At 38.8% G+C, this 24,205-nt stretch overlaps 1 protein-coding gene across 1 annotated transcript in view; it reads left to right on the top strand.

Annotated features, from left to right (window-relative positions):
- The first annotated feature begins 371 nt into the window (after positions 1-371).
- slc26a2 (solute carrier family 26 member 2) overlaps positions 372-24,205 on the top strand; it is a 39,317-nt gene continuing 15,483 nt past the window's right edge. The window contains exon 1 of the mRNA XM_059990206.1: positions 372-488. The gene's annotated coding sequence lies outside the window, so the exon portion shown is untranslated. The remainder of the gene's footprint in view (positions 489-24,205) is intronic.

Below are 24,205 nucleotides of genomic sequence, written 5' to 3'. Positions count from 1 at the left end.
TTGACTTTTAAAACGAAACACCACCGACAGCCATGAATGAGAAATCTTATTGCACTATTTCTTCCTTTATCTATACTGTTCCGTTATGAATAACATTTCTTTTTAATAAATGAACTGAACTCATCCAGTAACTCGCGCATTTTAAGAACGGGTATCCTCACACAAGTCCACAGAGCGCTCTTCCATTCAGAGTTGCAACACTAACCAATCGCAACATTCAATTCATATCACGTGCTCGCGGAGCCGCTGGGCGCTGCAGGGTTATGACCAATCACAGCGCTCCGCAGCGAAAGTGGGCGGGGACTTGAACAGCCGTCGCTCTTTGAACTACGCTGGGAGGCTTGCGTCAAGCTCTTTTGCTGACGTTTCACGCCGCCTGGTTCTGCCGGGGTCCAGCGCGGCCAGAAATATTGCCACAATCTATCTCGACATCTCAGACAGCAGTTGTCAGTTACATTGTGATCATTTCTTACAGAAATCCTCGGCAGGTGAGTGCTCTGCAGCCAACAGCGTTTTGATTAGCTACAGCTTCCTTCAACGATTGCTTCCACGTTATTACCTTAAAAGTTTTTAAATTGTTTCTTTATTCTCGTAACCTAGTGGGCTTTAAAATGATTAATTGCCACCACTAATAGTGCTTATAGATATTGTTCCTTTACAAGAGGAGGATAATTTGGATTGGTGATGCTTTCTTGTATTTCCTTAGCCGGCTTGGTGACATGACATTTAACAGTAGATTACTCTTGGAGATGGTAGGTAAATGTCTGGGGCGGGGGACGAACCCAAACATTTCTTTTAAGTTTAATTTAAGATTATGACGTGAGAGCAGATCAATTGATACTTTTGGTGGATGGACTTCCAGCGGTGCTGAGCGGTGGACGATTCCTTTGTGATTAGTTCAAACCAGTTTTGCAGGTTACAGGAATTCTCGAATGAAAGTGATACGGTAAACCAGGGAACTGCATACACGCACTATAAAAACATTAATTCGTTGATCTCGAGTAGTATTGTTGCCACATGCAACAATATGGTGTATGGACATAAGGATTAGTAACTATAACCCTTAATGGATTGAATGCAAATATTTTATTTTCCGTGATTACGTGAGTATTTTTAATAATACAAACTGCTATCAGAAAAACATAGAATTACCACAGCACGGGAAGAGATCATCAGGCTCAACGTGCAGTATTAAAAGTAAATTTATTATCAAAGTACATATGTCACCAAATACAGCTATGAGATTCATTTTCCTTGTGGGAAATCACAGTAAATACAAGAAACACAATATAATCAATAAACCATCAGGACGGAGAGCAACCAATGTGCAAAAGCAAAACAACAAACTGCAATTTTATAAAGAAAGAAAAATAAACAAACAAGCAAGTAAACAATAAATGTTGGGAACATGAAATGAAGAGTCTTTGAAAGTTGAGTCCACAGGTTGTGGGAACAAGTGATATGGCAAGTGAAGTTGTCTCCACTGGTTGGGAGCCTGATAGCTGAGAGGTAAGAACTGTTTCTGAACCTGGTGGTGCAGGTCTTGAGGCTGCTGTAGAGTCATCGTGAAGGTAGCAGTGAAAAGAGAGAGCATGGCCTAAATGGTGGGCATCTTTGATGATGGATACTGCTTTCCTATAAAGTGCTCTGTGTAGATGTGCTCAGTGAAGGAGATGGTTTTACCCATGATGAACTGGACTGACTGTAGGCTTTTCTGTACAAGGGTATAGTCATTGTGGAGTTTAGATTGCTCTGCCATTGGGGGAGTTTGTCTCAAGTAGTTACACACTTAATTATTTTAATTACCTCCTATTATATATCCTCAGAAGGAAATCTTGTTTTGCATGAATACGTATAAGTAACAGGAAATAAATCTACACTATTGTACTATGCATTTAAAGTAAAAAGGCATTTAGTTAGATTGCTGATGGATGAGAGCAAGAATAAGGTTGGAAAATAGATCAGAGTTTTGTGTTCGTTAAGTTTTCAATGAATTAAAGAATGTGTTACTATTGTTCCCTACAATGGGCTGGATCATGTTACTGGTAGCAGATTGATGCATGTCAAAGAAAGATGCAACAGCAAGGTGGTGTGACTTTCCACTTTCTTGATATGATTTTAATTTGAATTTACTCCATGAATGAGTCTCTACAGCTGTCTGGATACAGAATTCCAGAGATTCTAGAAAGCTACGGGAGTCTGTCTGAGCTTGCATTTGTGATGGCATTGGAAGCCAACTAAATGGAGTAACCTCACACATTGGAAACCTGGAACTCTTAAAGATGATAGCTTCTTTGAATAACTTCTTAAAAAATTTGTAGAGATCAAAGTAAAATTGGGATATTCATAATAGAAACCGAATATATTTAACTTAAGTAAAGCTATTAAGGTCACTGCTGAAGGCAATTAGACACCTATTGTGCAGACAACTATTGAGGCTGGAGTAGGATTCTGCACATTGACATATTGGGTTAATATACTGCTTAAAGACGGTTGTGAAAACAGTCTTTAAGCAGTATATTAACCCAATACAAGTCTTAAACAAAAAGATCCCTGAAGCCACACAGAAAACCAACAGGAAAAGTGGTTGGGGTCAGTGTTGACAGGAGCAATCGAAGTAACTATTAAACCAAAGGAAGATGTTTTAATTTGCCAGAATTAGCAGTCAGCCTGAGAATTAGAACATTTTAGAACTTACCAAATGAAGGCCAAAGAATTGATATTTTTTTTTAAAAAAGATGATGGACTGCAAGAATAGATTGGCAATAAATATAATAATAATAATAATAATATATTCTATAAATAGGTAAAAGGTAAAGAATGGCCTAAGGAAAGTGTGGGTCTGATATTCAGACTCAGAAAAAGTTATAATGGAGGGAGGAAGGAATATTGTGTTTAAGGACATAAGAAATAGGTGCATTACTGGCTGATTAGCACCTTCATGTGTGCACCATTCATTAAGTTCATGGCTGTTCTATCTCAGTTTCTTTATCCTGCACTTTGATTCTCTTAAGTTTTGTGATCTGTCAGCATGAGAAAATCTGCAGATGCTGGAAATCCAAGCAACACACTCAAAATTTAAATGGGCCCAAAACTTCGACTGTCAGATGCTGTGTGGCCTGCTGAGTTCCTCCAGCATTTTCTGTGTATTGCTGGGATCTATCAATCTCACTTTTGAATGAACACCAGACTGAGCCTCTGCAGCTCTTGGGATAGAGAATTGTAAAGGTTCACTGCCCTCAGAATCCAGAAATTTCCCTGCCTCACAGTCTTAAATAACCTCCTTCCTGTGAACTGGTGCCCCTCCTATTATTTCCCACAGTCAGGGAAAATAATTTCACTGTATCTAATTTGTGAGGTCCTTAAAGAAATGTGTAAATTTCAATGAGATCTATTCCCTGATTCTGCCAAACTCTTGAGTTTAGTATCAGTCTACTTGATGCTTTTTGTATGGCAAACACACCGACTGTGGATCGCATCTAATTAGTGTTTACTGCCCTCCTTTGGTAAGCAAATGCTTTCCTTGGCAAGAAAAACAAAATTGTACTCTAGGACTAGTCTTTCCAAGGCCCCATACAATTTCAGTTAGGTTTCCTTACCATTAATTTTAAGCCTTCTTCCAATAAACTCAATTTACAGAAGACACAAATCCTTTCCAGAGAGCCAAGTGTCTAGTGAGAAAGATGAACTAAAAGATTATTATTGATAGTACTATCATAGTGATGAGATTAAAGGGCGTTCCTCTAAAATGCAAGAGCTTAGAAAGAGATGGTGGCTGTATGGGTAATGTCTTTTGAAATTCTTTAGATTCTTGAATAGTGATTGGTGATTGGAAGTAGCTAATGTGACCACACAAAGTTAGAAAGAAGGAAGTGAAATGGGTGGAAACATTGATCTGTTGGCCTAGCGTCAGGAGTAGGGAAAATGCTGGAGTGAGTTCTCTAAATATGATCTAGATCAAGATCTGGAGGAACCAATGAATGCAGTGCATTTGGATTTTGAGACGCTTGCACGGGAAATTGGTCAACAAAGTCAGACATCCCACCTATCCCCAAAGTTCCGGGAGTCTCCCGCATATTGATAGCCCACAAGTTATATACAACATCCTGGACATCGATTTTTTTTTTAGAGCAAGCAAGAGGAGAGAGAGAGAGAGAGAGAGAGAGAGAGAGAGAGAGAGAGTGAATGACAGACGTAGCGAGAGAGTGACACAGCGAGCATCCTGATTGGTTTCTCTTTGTGCTAAGTAGACCTATCAGTTTGCTCTGCGGACGGGTTTACAGTCAACCTCTCTCTCTCTTTCATTGTCCATCAGTTCAGTTTAGTGTCCTGCAGCGCCATGGTAGAGTGTTCCAAAAAAAGAAAATATAAAACGTACTTCACCCCAGACTACACTAAAGTGTACTCCTGCCTAATAGGGGTAAAAAATAATGACAGTGTTGCTCGCTGCACTGTTTGCAACAGTGACTTTTCTATTGCCCATGGTGGGTTAAATGACTGTAAAAGACATGTTGAGGTGAGTTTAACAGGTGTTATTTGTTCATTAGCACGGCTCGCATTATTGAAACTAGCTGGCTAGCTGCTAAAGAGCTACTCTATTGATGTCTTGAGGCCAAATGCTTAAAGTTGTAATAGAATTAAAAAGTGACTCCATGATTATATATAGTATAAGTACATATTTTAATGTCACATTTTCTGCAAAAGACAATATAATAAGGATACACCTCATGCATTTATTTATTTTAGGGACCACAACGTATTAGGGAGGTTAAGTGCAGGGAAGGCTGCTCAAGTATTTCACAGTTCTATATGTATGTGTAAATAGTTTCAATATGTGATCAAATAAATTATTGTGTTCTTTCATTATCAAATGTCCTGTATACATACACCCTTGGAGGTTGACCGGGTGTGGGGAGGTTATGGGGTTGCAGGGGGCAGGGGTGGTGGTGCTCCTCCCTGAAATGAGTTTTTGCACGGTGGGATGTCTGCAAAGTTCAAGTACAGTATGTGGATTTGAAGGTCTTATGTCATGGCAAAAATTGAGAATTGCTTAACAGACATAAAGCAACAATTGCAATTGAACATTTTCTTTTGCAGTTTGCCAGGTTGTATTATGCTGAGTATTGTGAGATTTAGTGTTTAGTCCTCAGCTAGTCATTTTATGCTCCAGTTTAGTTGAAGTACCTGCCTAGTATTCTGATGATGTTAACCTCCCACCTTGCCATAGAGAGAGAGTTCAGTGAAGATACATCAGATTGGTGCACTGTGGAAGGCAGGTTTGCTATATGATCAATTGACCAGATTAGGTTGAACTCTTTGGAGTTTAGTGGACTCTTACAGGTTAAACGTAATGTATTCATAGATGTTTTCCTTGGGTAAGGTTTGTCAACATAGTGGTCATGCTGAGATGAAGAGAAATCTCTTCAATCAGATGGTGATGGACTTTTGGAATTCTCTGTCCTTGATGGTTGCAAAGGCTAACAACAAAAGAAAAAGTTAAATATCTGTATGTTAAAGGAATGGGTAGGAATGGGATTAGTGCAGGAAAAGGATACAGAAAGATGGCACTGAGCTCGATGGATAGCAGAGGAGATTCAGAAGCCTACTCCTTGTTGCTTTTTACATTTGGATTTCTCCAAGGATATAAATTAAAGTTTTTGTTAATTTGATGTTTTTAAAAAATATTTCTATTGAAGCCTTCAACAACGTACCTCAGTAGAAAAGTTGTGGATTATCAACAACAAATTCCACACTTCAATCTTAAACCATGCATATTCATACTCCAGAGGTTTCTTATTTTAATGATGGTAACATTTATATTTCAGCCCTTATTACAATTGCAAATGTCTGTAATGTTACTAAATAACCGACAGTCTTTCAAGCTATGGTTAATATTTCTACCACGTATATAGATTGATGAACAAAACTTGTGTACTTAGCTTGTGCAGGACTGTAAAGAAGAAAGTTATATTGAATCAAGCCAGCACAATGTTACTCTTTCGTAATTAGAAGGGACTTTTAAAGTATATAATTTGATTACATAAGAAAAACAAGATACAAGAATTCTCAACAGTTCAGGCAAAATCAGCAGAGGTAGAAATAACATTTCTGAGTTTATGACATTTCAAAGTTGGCAATAGAATACAATGCCTATTAAAAAGTATTCACTTACCCCCCCCCCCCCAGAAGTTTTCATATTTCATTGTTTTACAACATTGAATTACGGTGCATTTAATTTGGCTTTTTTTGACACTGATCAACAAGTGTCGAAGTGAAAACAGATTTCTACAAATTGATCTAAATTCATTACAATTATTAAACATAAAATAATTAATTGCATAATTACTCACCTCCAAGTCAGTATTTAGAAGATACACCTTTGGCAGAAATTACAGTCTTGAGTCCGTATGGATAGGTCTTTATCAGCTTGCACATCTGAACACTGCAATTTTTCCCTATTCTTCTTTACAAAACTGCTCAAGCTCTGTCAGATTGCATGGGGATCTTGAGTGAACAGCACTTTTCAAGTCCAGCCTCAAATTCTTAATTGGCTTCAGGTCTGGACTCTGACTTGGCCTCTTCAGGACATTAAATTTGTTGTTTTTAAGCCATTCCTGCGTAGCTTTGGTTTTATGCTTGGGGTCATTGTCTTACTGGAAAACTAATTTTCTCCCAAGTCACAATTCTTTTGCAGACTACATCAGGTTTTCCTCCAGAATTTTCCTGTATTTTGCTGCATTCATTTTACCGTCTACCTTCACAAGCCTTCCAGCAATGAAGCATCCCCACAGTGTGATGCAGCCACCACCATGCTTCACGGTAGGGATGGTGTGTTTTTGATTATGTGTGGTGTTTGGCTTATGATTTTGCCTGAAGGACAAAAATCTCAATTTTAGTTTCATCAGGCCATAGAACCTTCTTTCAGCTGACTTGTCTCCCACATGCCTTCTGGCAAACTAGCTGAGATTTCATGTGAGTTTCTTTTCAAACAGTGGCTTTCTCTTTGCCACTCTTCCCATAAAGCTGCGACTGGTGAAGCACCCGGGCAACAGTTGTTGTATGTGCAGTCTCTCCCGACTCAGCCACTGAAGCTTGTAACTCCTCCAGATCTGTCATAGGTCTCTTAGTGGCTCCCTCAGTAGTCCCTTTCATGCACGGTCACTCAGATTTTGAGGACAGCTTGCTCTAGGCAGATTTACAGCTGATTTATTCTTTCCATTTCCTGATTGAGTTAACTGTACTCCAAGGGATATTCAGAGTCTTGGAAATTTTTTTGTATGTATCTCCTATCCTGTGCTTTTCAATAACCTTTTCACAGATTTGCTTGAAGTGTTCTTTGTCTTCATGGTGTAGTTTTTGCTAGGATACTGACTCACAAGCAGTTGGACCACCTTCTACTGACTTTTAATGGCAGTACAACCTAAACATTCATTACCCCTACCAACTGGACTGGAGTGTGATGTAGAGAGTTGGGAAATAAAACCTCAACTGGTTCTTCATCAAATTGAAACTTAATTACCCCAAAAAGCCCTGTAGTTTGTATTAATGAAAGACAGTAGTGTGAATTAAATTAAAGTCACTTCCATAACTGACTGAAGTTTTTAACTGAGAACTATCAACCCCCAAAATAGTAGTGCAACCTGGATTTACTTTCCTTCAACCTTATATACCTCACATTGTGAAAGAATGTGTTCAACTGTTTCATAATGATGACAGCACCTATACACCCCAGAGTGATATTTTCCAACAAGATATGAGGTATAAAATAAGCATTGTTTGCCCAATTCTGAGTGGAGTCAATCTAATTCCTTCCCTTGTTTTACCCTTTCTCCCAAACAATCCAACAGTTTTATGTATTCTGTAAAGGTGTCTCCCCTTATACCCTTTATCCCACAAGTCTTGCCATAATCCCCTAATTCTTAGCCCCACCAGCCCCCTAGCTTCTGATTTGATAAGTGGGAGGTCCATATCCACAGTTGAACTTTGAACAGCTTTTTTGGCCAATCGTTCAACACACTCATTCCCCTCAACACCTCTATATGGATGACCCTTAAGAAAAAGACATGTAAACCAATACTTTGAATATGAAATAAAGCTTGAAGATCTTCCAGCAGTAAATCTACTGCTAGAATTGCCTGTTTTAGTCAAACCCGGAAAAAGAATATGAAGAAATTACAACTTTGCAAGAACAAATTTCCACCATCCACTGTAAACCCAAACTGATGGCTACCAGTTCTGCTGAATATACTGATAGATGGTTAGCAAGATGTTTCTTTATTGTTACTTGTAATTCAGGCACAAATACACCCACACCAACATTCCCAGTTAAATTATCTTTTGATCCATGCCTAAAAAAGATTAACATTCCACAATAATTTTCCTTAACATATTGATGAACCTCAGGCATATTAGGATCTTTGAACTTCATCTAAAATCAACTGAAGTCATTGGAAAAAAACAAGGTGGGGTTACTGAAAAAACTACAGTGGGACATACTGCATAATCCAGCAAACCCTTATACCAAGTGTGATAAGAACGCAGTCACCCAAAACTAAAAACACTGTTACGTATTCAGGCAACAATAAATATATGAGTTCGGCAAGGGTTTCTTATAACAAACAACACGTTTATTAAACACAGAAAAAAAAACCCAAAAGTAAACAAACACTACCGTAACCGGAAACAACTGCGGTGCGGCAGCTTAAAACAGTTCTTAAAGCGATATTGCAAAAACAGTTCTTAAAGCGATATTGCAAAAACAGTTCTTTAAAGTGGTATTGCCAAAAGTTTGATATGCTCACGGTCCATTTAAAAGGAGAGACTTTACAGGACGATTTGAATTCTCTTTCACGTCGCATGGCTTCGATCCCCGACGTCGAACTTCCCACGAAGAATTTACGAAACAGAACGGCTTAAAGGCAGTGACCTTTCCTTCCACACTATCCTCAATCCTTTCTGGTAAACCCAGGGATTAACACGAAGATAGTCAACAAAATCCTTCCAAATAAGGATCAAACAAAGGTCGAACCCATTTCACCGTAGAAAGCAATTCTCCTCGATCTTTAACTTCCGAACTTCCAATCTTCACTCTCCACTGTCTCGAACTAACAGAATCGTAAAGAACCTGCTGGCAATGACCTTTTAAACTTTAGGCATTAAATTAAAACTTCATCCTTCAACTAAACTGCGTCATCACTTAAAACACGCAATGGCATTAAGTCAACTTGGCAAATCCAGCCACGAACTGCCCATCCTCACAGGGTGGGGTCTAACTTTTATAACCTGTAAAAAAAACCTGTCACATGATCTCTACTGGTGGGAAAATGACATCATTCCACTATCACAAGACCCATCACCTCAAGTCCAGTACAGCTTCAACCCCAGTCACATGACAAGGGCACCACTGTCATGTGTCACGAGTACGTAACAACACTTTTCTTGTGATGTTCCCAATAGCCTTCCAACACAGTTTTAACAGGATGATCATTTCTCTACCCCTCATATTAATCCAGTATGTTAACATCGACTTCACCCTTCGCAACTGTAAGGGTAATTGTCCCATTTCAACCAGTAAAGCTGAATCAGGAGATGACCTTACTGCACCACAACAGTCTTAGTCTGCACTTATATCACATCCAAATATTTTAATTTTGAAGATTAAGCTGATCTTAGTCAAGTACAGATCAAATTAAACAAATATGAATGGTCAGCAGTTAGATCTTCCAGATACAAATGCATTTTTACTACAAACAGTTGAATCACCTTGACTGCACACAGGTAATCTCCATTTAACTAATTATGTGACTGATAAAAGAAATTAGGAGCACCAGTGATGATTTGTTGTGTCATACTAATGGAGGTGAATAATACAATTAATTATTTTATGTTTTGTACTTGTAATTAATTTAGATTACTTTGTAGAGATTTGTTTTTAAACACGAAAGAGTCTTTTTTTTTCTGTTGATCAGTGTCAAACAAAAGTCAAATTAAATCCACTGTGATTCAATTTTGTAAAACATGAAAACCTCCGAGGGGAGGTGAATACTTTTTATAGGCACTGTATATTGGTGCTATTAATCTTCTTTAAGTTTGTTATCTTTGACTTCAGTTGTAAATGTTGGGGAAATACTGTGTAACTACATAACCTTTTTGAAATTATGTAATATTTGCCTTTTAATGGTCTGCTATTTTATTTGCATAAACTATTCTTAGTCACAAGCAGCTATTGTTTTCTTCTATCCACGGCAAAGGATTTTAAAATATATTTGAATGTTTTTGCAGTCCAAACATTCAATCAGATGCTATCAACTTACTCTTAGCCTAAATGTTCACAAGTAATGGACAGAGTTTCGGTCGGTAACTGAAACATGTTGGGATGGCATGGTTGCATAGTAGTTGGCACAACTCTTTACAGTACAGATGACCCAAATTGAATTCTAGCCGCTGCCTGTAAGAAGCTTGTACATTCTCACCATCACCGAGTGGGTTTCGTCCAGGTACTCCGGTTTCCAAAGATATACCAGTTAGTAAGTAGATTGGTCATTGTAAATTGTCCGGTGGTTTGGCTAGCATTAAATTGGGGGATTGCTGAGCAGCACAGCTCGAAGGGCCTACTCTGCTGCATCTGAAAGTGTGGGACAGTTCCAAAGTTGAATCTTCTGTCAGTTTTTCCAGAGATCTCTGCATTGTAGCAGCAAACGAATTAATATTGCTGATGATTCAGGCTTCTGAAGAGAGAGACAGTCAATAATATCCTATTATCCTATTGTCCTATTCAAAGGCTCATAAGTAGAAAATGGGCAAAATTGTGAGTCACCAGACATCAGGTATGTCTATCAGTTTATACTTGAATCTAAAAATAAGGCCACTTGCGCAGCATTTGGACAAGTCTGTTACAACTGACATTACATTTACTTCTGTAACGTGGCTAAACCATGATAAACTACTTTTTGCACCTTCTATAGAGTCAAATGATTAGAACTGAGAAGCTATGACAAATTGTAATTAATAATGTATGAGGTTCTAAGTAGAGTCTTATATGATTCTTCTCCTCTGCCATCAGATTTATGAATGGATAATAAACACTATGCTATTTGTGCTTTTATTTTTTGCACTACTTTTTAAATTTTAAATTGTATATATCTTATAATTTATAGTATTTTATGGATAATAATGTGTTGCTGCATAAAAACAAATTTCACAACATCCATCAGTGATATTAATCCTGATTCTGATTAAAGGCTTTTGATATTGTGCATTGTATAAACAATTGTCATAGTTTTGAGTCCAGTAAGTTAACTCATTAGTAATTCTGTTGCATGCCTACAATTTGTGTGTACATCAAAATTCCTTGCTTTTCTGTCAAAAAAAAATGTAAGGAATCTGCAAGCATAGATTTCTCCCTAGCCTGGGTGTTTGATGGCAGCTTGGCTGAGCTAGTAGAGAATTACCTTGGAATCAGGCGTTTGCGGTCTCAGGACGGTGGTGTAGAATATATAATATGTGTATTGAAGTACTACTGCTCTGACAAATTCCATGACACCAGCATCTAAAATGGCCTACTTTGTTTAGGTACATTGGATCATGTGGCAGAGAAACTTAAAATAACAACAGTAATTTATTATGTATCTTACTGCTTATGGGAGCTTACAGTCCGTTTGCATGGATGCATTCGTTTATACAATAATGGTATTTATATTTCAAAGTAGTTTATTGTGTAACAAGTTCATCTTGGTCCCTGCTTAATTTCTGTATAATTGAGTTTCCTCGAGTCCCTTGCCTCTGCCTCCTATCAAGAATGCAGAGCTAGACCTATTACCATCCATGACTTTGGGAATAGAATATAGTTTTCACAATTTATTTTTCATAAAGCTAAATGTTTTCATTTGTACAATTTTTCATCTTTCATTCTTTCACCAACTTCATTCAATAAATCTCCAACAACATGGAACTAATTGTGCAGAAACCCTGATGGTTTGGCATCTGGCTCACTTTTCCTTTCCCAGCACCCCCATCTCTTGCTTTTCCTTTAAAGTCAACAAGGCCCAATGTAAAATTTCAATGATGCTGTTGTGCCACCTGTATTTCCTCCTGGTATGCTGGTTTTCTTCTCTGTCTCAAAGCAGAGTGGGCTGGTAGCTTAATTGGCCATGTAAGTTGCTCTAGTTTACAGGTATGTGGTAGAAACTGGGAGGAGTTGATGAGAATGTGGGGAGAATAGAAATCGAGATTAATATAGGTTAGTGTAAAGTGAGTGGGTGATTGATTATCTGTGTGGACTTGATTGGCTTGTTTCTATCCTGTGTCTCTCTATGATTTTATACATTGACATTCTACTTCATCATGTATTGTATTTACATTTGCTTAATAATCTGGAATTAAAGGGAAAATTGCAACCATTCTTGCTACTCATCGTGAAACTACTGGATTGTTATAATAATCTATGTAGTGAGCTAGTTGGAAGGAATCTGTTGTGTGTACTTGGTCCGACTTGAATTTGGCTCCATTGTGTTTGTGTCTTAACTGTACTCTGAAATAGCTCAGCAAACTCTTCAGTTCTATCACAACCAACGAGTCAAAATAGGGGGGAAAAAAGATGAAACTAGACGGAAGAGTTGGCAATGACCTTGTATTGAAATCTGACATGGCAAAGTTGCTCCTAGCTCAGTCAACCTTGTAAATCTTTGCATGCACATGGAGACTTGTATCTAAACTTCAAGAACTGACCCATAAATTACTCAGGGAATTTATAGACTCATTGTTAGAAATGTAGCTTGCAGGTAATGTGCTACACTTCTCCATTACAATCACTGGTACATCCTGTATGACTGGCTGTACTGACCCACCAGTGGTATACCAGTAGAAGTAGCCCTGAGTGACTCCAGACCATATAAAGCCTCATAGAATCAGGTCAAATATGGATAAGGCAATCTCCTACTGCTAGCCCTTCCTTGACCCATAGATTCGTCATCTTCCCATGTTAAACAACACTTGCATGAAATGCTTCCAAGCCCATTACCAAAAGTAGCCTAGAAGCACTGCGGTTGACTGACCTGGCCAAGACTTCAAGAACTAGTGTGTTGAGATTCCTATGCAAATGCAAAGTCTGATCTTCCTAGTTCAACTTCATTGGGGATTTTCTGCCTCCATTTGAGTGTTGGTTTCCTCAGTTACCCAGCATTAACACTGAGGGAAAAACTCCACCAGATTAAACCTGATGTAGAAAAATACCAGCTCTGTAATAGGTGACCAAGACTATTCATCTGGAAACGTGAGTTTGAATTCCACCAATAATAGATGTGAAATTTTGTTCTTAAGTAATATAATGCATTAAACAAATATCCTGAATCAATGTAGCATAAACAAAACTATCAGATTATAATTGAAAATCTGGTTCACCAATGTCTAGTAGGGAAATAATTCTGCTATCCTTGTGTAGTCCAACCTATGGGCAACATCCAGACCTACAGCAATAGGCTGGGTTTCCTGAAGTGCCAGTTGCTGGCTATTTTCTGTGCACTTACCACCAACATGTGCACTGTTTTCTTGCTCCTTCTGTTTCTTTCTGAACTCTCACTTCTGTCAAATTCAGCAACGAACTGACAGCATTGATATGTGCTGCAGACCTTGTAGCATATGTTGATGTATACACCCATCCATGAACATATGCATCATATGCTTATAGCCCCAAAGAATGAGGAAGAAGGAAACATTAGGCGGGTTAAACGCTTTTCCAGTGGCATAGAGATGAGCAATGACAATGAAAAGGAATAATGTGGGTAAAACTCAATTCAGTAAAATGAATTTCGAGGTTGAATGGAAAGAAAAAAAAATCATTGAAGGAAGTTTGTGCTCCCTGACATTGAGCTGTGGAGTGGTTTCACCTGTTTGTGCTATTGTCTTATTGGTTTCAATACAACTTCTGATTTTAATGGTGAAATCTTTAGGGGTGTCCTGAAGTTGAGAAATCATTTGTTTACCTTTATTAACTCATGCTTCCGGGTGGTATCCTTATCATGTCACTCTTACATAATTTCATTAGCAAGGATCTTATTAATATAATCCTCAACAGTTTTTGTGAATTCCAGCTGAAGCAAACTAAGAGCATTTTTCTATTGTCATCCATCTGAACAGTTTGTCTCATGAATAACACCCTATCACTAACTAATTTCCACTTGGCATTATTTACTTATTATTTAATTATTTATGGTTTTATATCGCTATATTTCTTCACTATTCTTGGTTGGTGCAACTGTAACAAAACCCAATTTCCCTCGGGATCAGTAAAGTATGTCTGTCTGTCCATCTATTGATTTCCTTTTTGTGAGGAAATGTGCTTCATACCACCACTCCTAAAGCTGCATTTTACAAAGTAGTTGTGGTATTTTCTTGTCTCACATTTCCCTTATGATACAGAGCATTCAACCCTTTGAACCTATGTCATCTCCCATAGCATCCCATTCCCTTACTCATTTCTCTGCAACCCACACTCCCTCGCACATGCCCTTCCATACCTTCCTAATTAGGGTAATTTATATTTGAAGAATTAGTGTAGTTTACAGAAAAATTAACCTAACTAGTTGTAGTCTTTGGAATGTGGAAGGAAACACTAACGCACCCATGGGACATTCACGAGCACATGTTCTATATGGTTCCTGTTTCAATGCCCTTTTATTTTACCTTAGTGCTCAGGGGTTTCATAAAGGTTACTAGAGGTCAGAATTGAACCTAGTTCTCTGGAGCTGTGAGCATCCTGCATTACCTGTAGTAATGTGAAAAGCATCCTTTACAATTACTTAGTTTTCCAATCATTTCAGGTATCCTGTATTTTCAGAAGAACATGTATACTGTACTTTCATAAGAACATGTTAGCAACGTAATAGGAAACAGTATCCAGGGAAACTGGAAGTTTGGTGGCTCAAAGTCATTATTTTTTTTTGTTTTACTTTCTGAAGTGGCTCAAAAAATAACTCAAAATAGGACTGGAAGATAAATGCAGCCCTGGACAACAAACTCCACATCCCAAGAGCAAAACGTGTTTAATTTGAGGGAAGGTCGATACCTGTAAAGCAAAGATGGCGCGACTGGGACAACATTCAGGCAAGGGTGATAAGTGGCCAGTAGCTTAAAAGCTACACAAGTACAATCTAATTCAATGCCAATATGACTGTCAAAATGCCAAGAAATATAAAGAGCAGTAGCAGTACTGATAATAAATTGGGTAAATGCCAAGATAGTTACGTAGAAAATCCAAAGGTAGTGGAGATATGATATAAGGACAAGATGTGGTAGAATATAATGTGAAAATATGAGGGCCTCAATTTATTGCATAAAGCAGAAAACTGCTTATTTTAGAATGGTAACAGATTATGAAATACTAATATTCAGAGATCCAGTCCTTCCACAAGTCACTGAAAACTGCAAGCACAGGAGGTTTTGCGGATGCTGGAAACCCAAAGCAATACACACAATGCTAGAGGAACACAGCCGGCCAGGCAGCATTTTGGGAAGGAATAAACAGTTAATGTTTTGGTTAAGAGGATGAATAGTATAGTAACACTGAGTGGATTTGAGTACAGGAATAAAAATGTCTATTTCTATTATTTGGGATCTTGATAAGAACACACCTGGAGTATTGTGTATGATTTTTGATCTCTGTCTTAAAAGCAAAGATCCTGTAATGGAGAGAGTGCTGGATTAGTTCCTGGAATCACAAGCATAAGAAAGTCTGCAGAACTCCATACAACACACACAAAATGCTGGAGGACCCCAGCAGACCAGGCAGCATCTATGGAAAAAAATAAACAGTCAATGTTTCGGCCCAAGACCCTTCACTGGGACTGGAAATAAAAGCGAAGTCAAAGCAAGAATGTTGGGGGGAGGGGAGGAAGAAGTACAAGGTGGTAGGTGAAACCGGGAGAGGGCGAGGAGTGAAGTAAAGAGCTGGGAAGTTAATTGATGGAAGAGATAAAGGGCTGGAGAAGAAAGAATCTGATGGACACAGAAGACCTTGGAAGAAAGGGATGGGAGAGGAGCACCAGAGGGAGTTGATGGGCAGGTAAGGAGATAAGGTGAGAGGGGAAACAGGAATGGGGGAATGGTGAAGGTGGAGATGCAATTACCATAAGTTTGAGAAATCAATGTTCATGCCATCAGGTTGGAGGCTACCCAGATGGAATACAAGGTGTTGCTCCTCCAACCTGAGTGTGGCCTCATTGCAGCAGTAGAGGTGGCCATGGCTTGAGGGTTTGCTGTATGGGAAAAGACTGAATACACTAGGCCCATGGTCTCCACAGTTTGGAATGGTGAGCCATAATCCCATTGAAACATACGTGCCCACAGGTTGAATAACATAGGGTCACAGTCTCAAATAAGCCATTTGAGACTGAGATGGGTAAAGATTTGTTATTTAAACTGAAATTAATGGAGTAGTCTTAAATGTGATGTGTTTTCTTTAAACATTTTATTTTCTAGTTAGTATCTTTTTAAAGATTTTGGATGTTATTTAGAATAACATTTAAAATGTTTGCTGTTTTTGGCTGGTTTGACAGTTGGGCAAACTAGTGGGTATCATGTAAGCAGCTGATGGTGAGGTTTTCTTTTACAGCTGTCTCATGAGTGAACTATATTCTAGATCCTCTCACTCCCCACCCCCCCCCCAACCCAGTGTGACAATATTACATCTGCAGGGTTTGATCTTTTGCTGCAGAATCAGAGCAGCATTTTTCAGCATGATGGAATGGGCAGAAGATAAATTTATACTTAAGATCAGTGGCAAGCTCAAATTAATGACTGCTGGCAGAAATTCTTGTCTACTATATGTTGTATGTGTACCTTTTGTTACTAAAAGTACCCCATTATGATATTCGGTGTAATATGTTTTGTTATGAATAGTAATTCCAGTATTACTTTTATCACCTGTATTCCATGATGCTGCTACCTGTTTGATAAATTGTTAAATCTGCATGGAAATCTCAGATTGGCTCAGATTCATTAGGTTAAAAACATTGAAGTTTAATATTAAAGCTGTAACTGCTCTGTATCAAGTGACTGTGAACTTGGCACTTAAACCATCTAATTTGCATAGAAGTATTCAAGATAATCACAACTACTTTAAATGTGTAATCAGTGTACAGCAATCAAGATCCAATGACTATGCAGTATCTTGGTGTAGGTCCAAAATTCAGCAAACAGTGTTAAATGTTCTTGAGTCAAAATATTACTAAGTATTAATGGATTGTATTGAAATGTTATTGGTAGCTAGAAGCACTTGGTAATGTGGGCAGGGGCCAATATTTCCAATGTTTTATGTCCTTTGTCTCTTTTGGGGATTTCACAAGAATGTAAGAACACAAGACAGTTAGACAAGCCACAAGACAAGAACACAAGACAAGCTATTAGGCCCTTCAGTCCTGTGCAGTAATACTCCTAGGTGCCATAGTAGAACAGGGGGACACAAGAGTATTAGTACTTCACTGAAAGCGTCACAATAGACAGGGTGGTAAAGTGGGCTTTTGACACATTGGCCTTTATCAGTCAAGGCACTGTGGATAGATTTGGGACATTATGTTGCAGTTGCACAAAACATTGGTGAGACCACACCAGAGGTTTTATCTACATTTTTGGTCACCTGTAATACAACCGCTGCCTTGAGTTCCCCTTGTCTTTAATTGCCACCCCATAAGCCTCCACATCCAATGCATCATCATCAGCAACAAATTCCAATGTCTGCGATGGGATCCTACCACCAAACATGTCTTTACCTCCCCCATCTCTCTCTCTCTGCTTTACGCAGGGATCAGTCCCTCTGTGATTCCCTTGTCTTTTTATCCTTCCCCACTCCTCTCCCTCCTGGCACTTATCCCTGCAAGCAGTCACATTCACCTCCTCCCTCACCTCCATTCAGGGCCCCAAGCAGTCCTTCCAAATGAGGCAGCTCTTCATCTGCTCATCTGCTGGGATAATCTATTCAGTTCAGAGCTCCCAATACCGCTTTTTCTGCATTAGTGAGACCCATCATAAATTGGGGGATTGCTTCATTAAGCACCTGCACTCCATCTGCCAAAAGTGGAACTACCCGGTGGCCTAACATTTTAATTCCATTCTCATTCCGACATGCCAGTCCATGGCCACCTCTTACTGTAGATGAACATACCATGAATTGAGATTGACAGGTATGATGTTGTGGGCATCACTGAGTCATGGCTGAGGGAAGATTATGGCTATGAGTTTAACACCCAAGGTTACACATTGTATCAAAAGAAAAGACAGTGGTAGGATGGTTCTGTTGGTTTAAAAAATAAAATCAACTCCTTAGAAAGAGGTAGTGTATGATCAGAAGGTGTAGAATTCTTGAGCATAGAGCAAGCCAACTACAGGAGTTAAAAGATCCTGATGGGAGTTGCTGTATATACAGGTCTCTGAACAATAAACAAGATGTGGGCTACAAATTACAACAGGATATAGAAAAGGCATGTCAAAAAGGCATTGTTACAATACTCATGGGGAACTTCAATAGGCAGGTACTTTGGGGAAAAGTAGGTTGGCATTGGATCCCAAGAGGAGGAATTTGTAGAATGCCTACGAGATAGCTTTTTAGAGCAGGTCGTGGTTAAGTCCACTAGGGGATTAGTTATTCAGGACTGGGTGTTGTGCAATGACCCGGAATAGGTTAGGGAACTAAAGATAAAGGAACCCTTAGGAGTACAGTGATGATAATATGATAGAATTCACCCTACAATTGGAGAGGGAGAAGCTAAAGGCAGATGTACCAGTATTACAGTGGAGTAAAAGGACTTGCAGAGGCATGTGAGAGGAGCTGGCCAAAGGTGATTGGAAAGGGACACTAGCAGATGTAGTGACAGAGAGCAATGGTGGTTATTTCTGGGAGCAATTCAAAAGGTGTAGGATGCATCCCAAAGAAGAAGTATTCTAAAGGCAGCTTGAAACAGCCAGAAGGAGGTCATATAATAGAACAAAATTAGTGGGAAGTTAGAGAATTGGGAAGCTTTTAAAAACCAATGGAAGGCAACAAAAGAAGATGTAAAGAGGAAAAAGTTGGAATACAAAGGTTATCTAGCCAATAATATTAAATAGGATACCAAAAGTTTCTTCAGATATATAAAGAGTCAAAGAGAGGTGAGAGTAGATATTGAACTGCTGGAAAATTATGCTAGAGAAATAGAAGTAGGGGACAAGGAAATGGCAGAATAAATATTTTGCATCAGTTTTAACTGTGGAAGGTACAAGCAGTTTGCCAGAAGTTTGAGACTGTCAGGGGGCAGAAATGAATGAAGTTGCCATCACTAGGGAGAAGATGCTTAGGAAGCTGAAGGGTCTGAAGGTAGGTAACTCACCTGGACCGCATGGTCTACACCCCAGGGTTCTGAAAGAGGTTGCTAAAGATTTTGTGGAGGCATTAGTAATGATCTTTCAAGAATCAGTAGATTCCGGCATGGTTATGGATGACTGGAAAATTGCAAATGGTGCTCCATTCTTCAAACAGGCGGAAGAAAATTATGGGCCAGTTAATCTGACCTCAGTGGTTGGGAAGATGTTGGAGTTGATTGTACTTAGAGGCACATGATAAAATAGCCCATAGTCAGCATGGCTTCCTTAAGGGAAAATCTGTTGGAATTCTTTGAAGAAATAACAAGTAGGATAGACAAAAGAGAATCAATGTATTTTGTGTACTTGGACTCTCAGAAGGAAAGATACAAGCATGGATAGAGCAGAGAGTAGTTGGCCATTGGTAACTAGTGGTATTCAACAGGGATCTGTATTAGGACTCATTCTTTTCATATTATATGGCAATAATTTGGTTGGAGGAATTAATAGTATTGTGGCCAAGTTTGTAGACAGGTAATATGAAGGTAGGTGGAGGGGCAGGTAGTGTTTAAGAAGCAAAGGCTGCAGAAGGACTTTGATAGAACTGGAAAATGTATAAAGTGACGAATGGAATACAGTGCCAGGAAGAAATTGAAAAGGGACTTGGCAGTGCTCATGTAAGATTCCCTAAAGGTTAATCTATAGGTTGAGTCAGTGGTGAGGAAGACAAAATCAATGTTGGCATTCATTTTGAAAGTATTAAAATATAAAAACAAGGATGTAAAGTTGAGGCTTTATAAGTCACTGGTAAGGCCTCACTTGGAGAATTGTGAGCAGTTTTGGACCCTTTACCTAAAAAAGAATGTGCTGACATTGGGTAGGGTTCTGAAGGGCTCAAGAGAATGATTTTGGGAAAGAAAAGGTTACCACATGAGGATCATTTGATGGCTCTGGGCCTGTGCTCACTAGAACTCAGAAGGATGAGGGGAGATCTCATTGAAACCTATCAAATGTTGTAAGTCCTCAATAGAGTGGATGTGGAGGGGCTGTTTCCTGTCATGGGGGAGTTTAAGACCAGAGGGTACAGTCTCAGAATAGAGAATTGTCTATTTAGAATGGAGATTAGAAGGAATTTCTTTGGCCAGAGAGTGGTGAATCTGTGGAATTTGTTGCTACAGGTGGCTGTGGAAGCCATGTCGTTGGGTATATTTGAGGCAGAGATTGACAGGTTCTTGATTAGTCAGGGCAGTAGGGACAGGAGAAGGAAATGATCTGCCATGATGAAATGGCGGAGCAGGCTCATATAGGTTATGATGTTTTGTGTTAAGATGAGGCCATCCTCAGTGTAGAGGGGCAACACCTTGTATTCTGTCTGAATAGCCTCCAACATGATGGTAAAAAAAAAGAATTCCCTTCCTCTCCCCTCATCTTCTGTTTGTCATTCTGGCCTCCTTTTTTCTCACTTTCCCCTCCCCCGAGTCCCCTCCTCCTTCCCTTTGTCCTATCGGATTCCTTCCTCTCCAGCCTTTTACCTTTCCTATCAACCTGGCTTCACCTGTCACTTCCTAGCTGTCCTTCTTCCCTTCCCCTTACCCTTTTGTTCTGGTGTCTTCCCCTTACCTTGTCCCGTGGAGGGGTCTTGGCCCAAAACGTTGACTGTTTATTCATTTCCAGAGATGCTGCCTGACCTGCTGAGTTCCTGCAACATTTTGTGTGTGTTACTTTGTACTTGGAAAGAGTAGAAAGATGATTGAAAAGGATGTTGCTAGGACTGAAGAACCTAAGTTATAGGGAGAGAATGAACAGCTTAGTACTTTGTTTCTTGTAATGTTGATGATTGAGGGTGACTTTATGGAGGTGTATGAAATCATGGTCATCCCTTAGCCTCCAGTCAAGGAAGGCAATCGCAGACTACCCAGTCTCTCAATAACTCAAGCTTTTCAGCCCTGGCAGTGTCTTTGCCTTCATTACTTCTTAAAGTATGACAATCAGCACTGTTGACAATACTCCCAAGTGCTGACTAACCAACGTCTCATACATTTGTAACCCAAAATCTCAACCTGTGTATTCAATGCCCAAAGCAATAAAGATAAGTGTGTCATATACCTTCTTTACTCCCATCTACCTATGTGGCTACTTTCAGGGAACTATATACATTCCCTTAAGCCTTGCAATTGAAACATATGTCCTGCTCTGATTTACATTCCTAAAATGCATCACTTTGCACTTGTCTGAGTTACATTCCATCCTTTCCTTTTCTCTTAACCCAGTTATTCCTTTACCCTTTTTTCCCCAGTTGATCTGAATTCTGTTGTAGAATGAGAAAACCTTTTTCGCTTTCCACTACGCTAATTTTGGTGACATCCTCAATTTACAAATTCTGCCACCTATTTTCTCATCCACATCGTTATGCCACCACTAATCACAAGGTTCTTGCCTGGAAAAACAAACCCCCAATACCACCTTCTGACTACTTCCTCCAAGCCAGTTTTGGGTGATCCAACCTTCTATACCAGCCAAACATGCAGGTGAAAAGTCTTGCTGAAGTTTGCGTAAACAACATCCACTGTTTCCCTCATCACTGTTACCATCAAAATCTCAATCATATTTGTGAGATGTGACATTCCATGCAAAAAGCCAGGTTGACTATCCACAATAAGTCCTTGGCTTTCAAAATACAGGTGGATAATATCTCTGAATTCTCCCAGTAAACTTCCCACTGCTGATCTTAAGTTCACTGGTCTATGGTCCCTGCATTTGATTGTGGAGCCCTTCTTGTATAAGGAGACAGTATTAGTCACCCTCCAGTTTTCTGGTACGTCACCTGTGGCTATCAAAGATGCATAAATCTCTGCCAGGGCCCCTACAATTTATTTTCTTGATTCCCATCATGTTTTAAAGATTCAAAGCACATTTATTATCAAAGATTGTTTAAATTATATACCTTGAAATTTGTCTGCTTACAGGCAGCCACAAAGCAAGAAACTCGAGTAAATCGGTTTTAAAAAAAAGACCAAAAACACTGTAGAGGAAGAAAGAGGAAAAGAAAACATACCCATCATGCAAACAATCGAAGCAAGCCAACAGCATCCCAGACCAGACGGAACCAGGACATGTACTTGTTCAGGCTCCAGATCTCTAAGCTAGCAACACCCCATTATCACAATATGCCCTTCCACCTACTTTTGTATTGCTGGAAAATTACGAAACCTTGCATGCTGTTTCTTCCTCCGGGTCATTAATGCAAATTGATAAGGATTGTTTACAGGGCATATGGTGTGTTGGCCTTCATTCGTCAGGATATCAAGTTCAACAGCCACAAAATAATGTTGCCGTTCTATAAAACTTTGGTTAAACCTCACTTAAACCTCAGTATTGTACTCAGTTCTGGTCACATCAATATAGGATGAATGTGAAAGCTTTCGTGGCTGCAGAGGAGATTTACCAGAAAGCTGGATTAGAGGACATTTCTTATGAGAAAAGGTTGAGCGGGCCAAGGCTCTTCTCTTTGGAATCAAGGAAGATGAGAGTTGATTTGAATAAAAGTGTATAAGACTTTAAGACACAGAGATAGAGTGAACAGCCAGCATCTTTTTCCCAGAACAGCAAAGGCTTGTACTAGAGGACATCCTTTTATGATGAGTGGAGGAAAATTCAGAGGAGATGCCTTTTATACAGAGAATGCCTTGAATGTACTGCTGAGGGAGGTGATAGAGGCTGCTTTCATTAGAGACATTTGAGAGATGGGCACATGGATGAAAGAAAAATGGAGATTTATGGGCTCTGTAGGAGAAAAGAGCTGGATTTACTATGGATTAAGTTGAAAGGACAGTCCAGTGTCATGGGCTAAAGACTGTATTGTGCAGTACTGATCTATGTTCAGATTCATTTTTATAATTCTTTTGAATACCTTCATACATTTCAAGATCTGAAATGATGGCAATTGCTAAAGATCTGACCTAGTCTGATCAGAACACTGCCAATCCAAACCCCACCTGAAAATTTTTTACTTGATGCACTAAAACACGGTTTGAATCTCTAGTGCTTGGCATCATAGTACCTTGACTGGAACTTTCATTGGTTTTTGTTTGAAATGGTACATTGTTGCAAAAGACAGTACGTAATTCATCTCCCGGAATGGAGTGCTGCAATATTTGAAGACCCTTGAACCAGTCAGTGACAGGAAAGTAAGACTGCATACTTACTGCAATTATGTTTTTCTAGATTAGATAAACATTTTGCAGTGTCACTATCAAGCAGAAAATCAATGTTTTTTTTCCTCTTACAGTGTGAGACGGATACAGAACCAAGTAAGTAGAGAGATTTATATTTATTTATTGGTTAAAGCTAGTTGCTAGATTTTTAATTATTCAGCAAGACTTCATGAGTTTAATTATTATTTCAGGCACCTAAGGATAGGGCTGTAATAAGGAGATATTGTAAAGTCAAGGAAAGCACAGAACAGTGATAGTGACTGAGGGATTGTCATAAATTTTAGATAAATGTTTATATACTTTGCACCGAATGCACCTTTGTTAAAGGAGAAGAGATGTATATTTGTGATAACCCCAGTAATGTTGTATGCTGCAACATTGTTCTATGTTATAGTCTATAAGGAAAATTTTGTTATGTTTGAGTGAATGTTACTATTATCGGAAAACACTACTAAACTATTTGTGTTCAATCATTTATATAGCTTGACTATTTTACTTTTATGATAAATTATTTAACATTCCCAAAATCTTCATGAGGAAAAGTATGTCTTTGCTGACTATTCTGAAATGATTAATTTAAATTACTTAAAAAAAATTATCCAAGTTACTGTTTTTGATATCTTTTGAAGTACATTTTTCAAAATAAAGAACGGCAGAAAATTCTT

The sequence above is a fragment of the Hypanus sabinus genome, chromosome 15, assembly GCF_030144855.1.
Source record: "Hypanus sabinus isolate sHypSab1 chromosome 15, sHypSab1.hap1, whole genome shotgun sequence".
Taxonomy (NCBI): domain Eukaryota; kingdom Metazoa; phylum Chordata; class Chondrichthyes; order Myliobatiformes; family Dasyatidae; genus Hypanus; species Hypanus sabinus.
The sequence above is the reverse complement of the archived record's forward strand: the minus strand, read 5'-3'. Positions and strand labels throughout refer to the sequence as shown.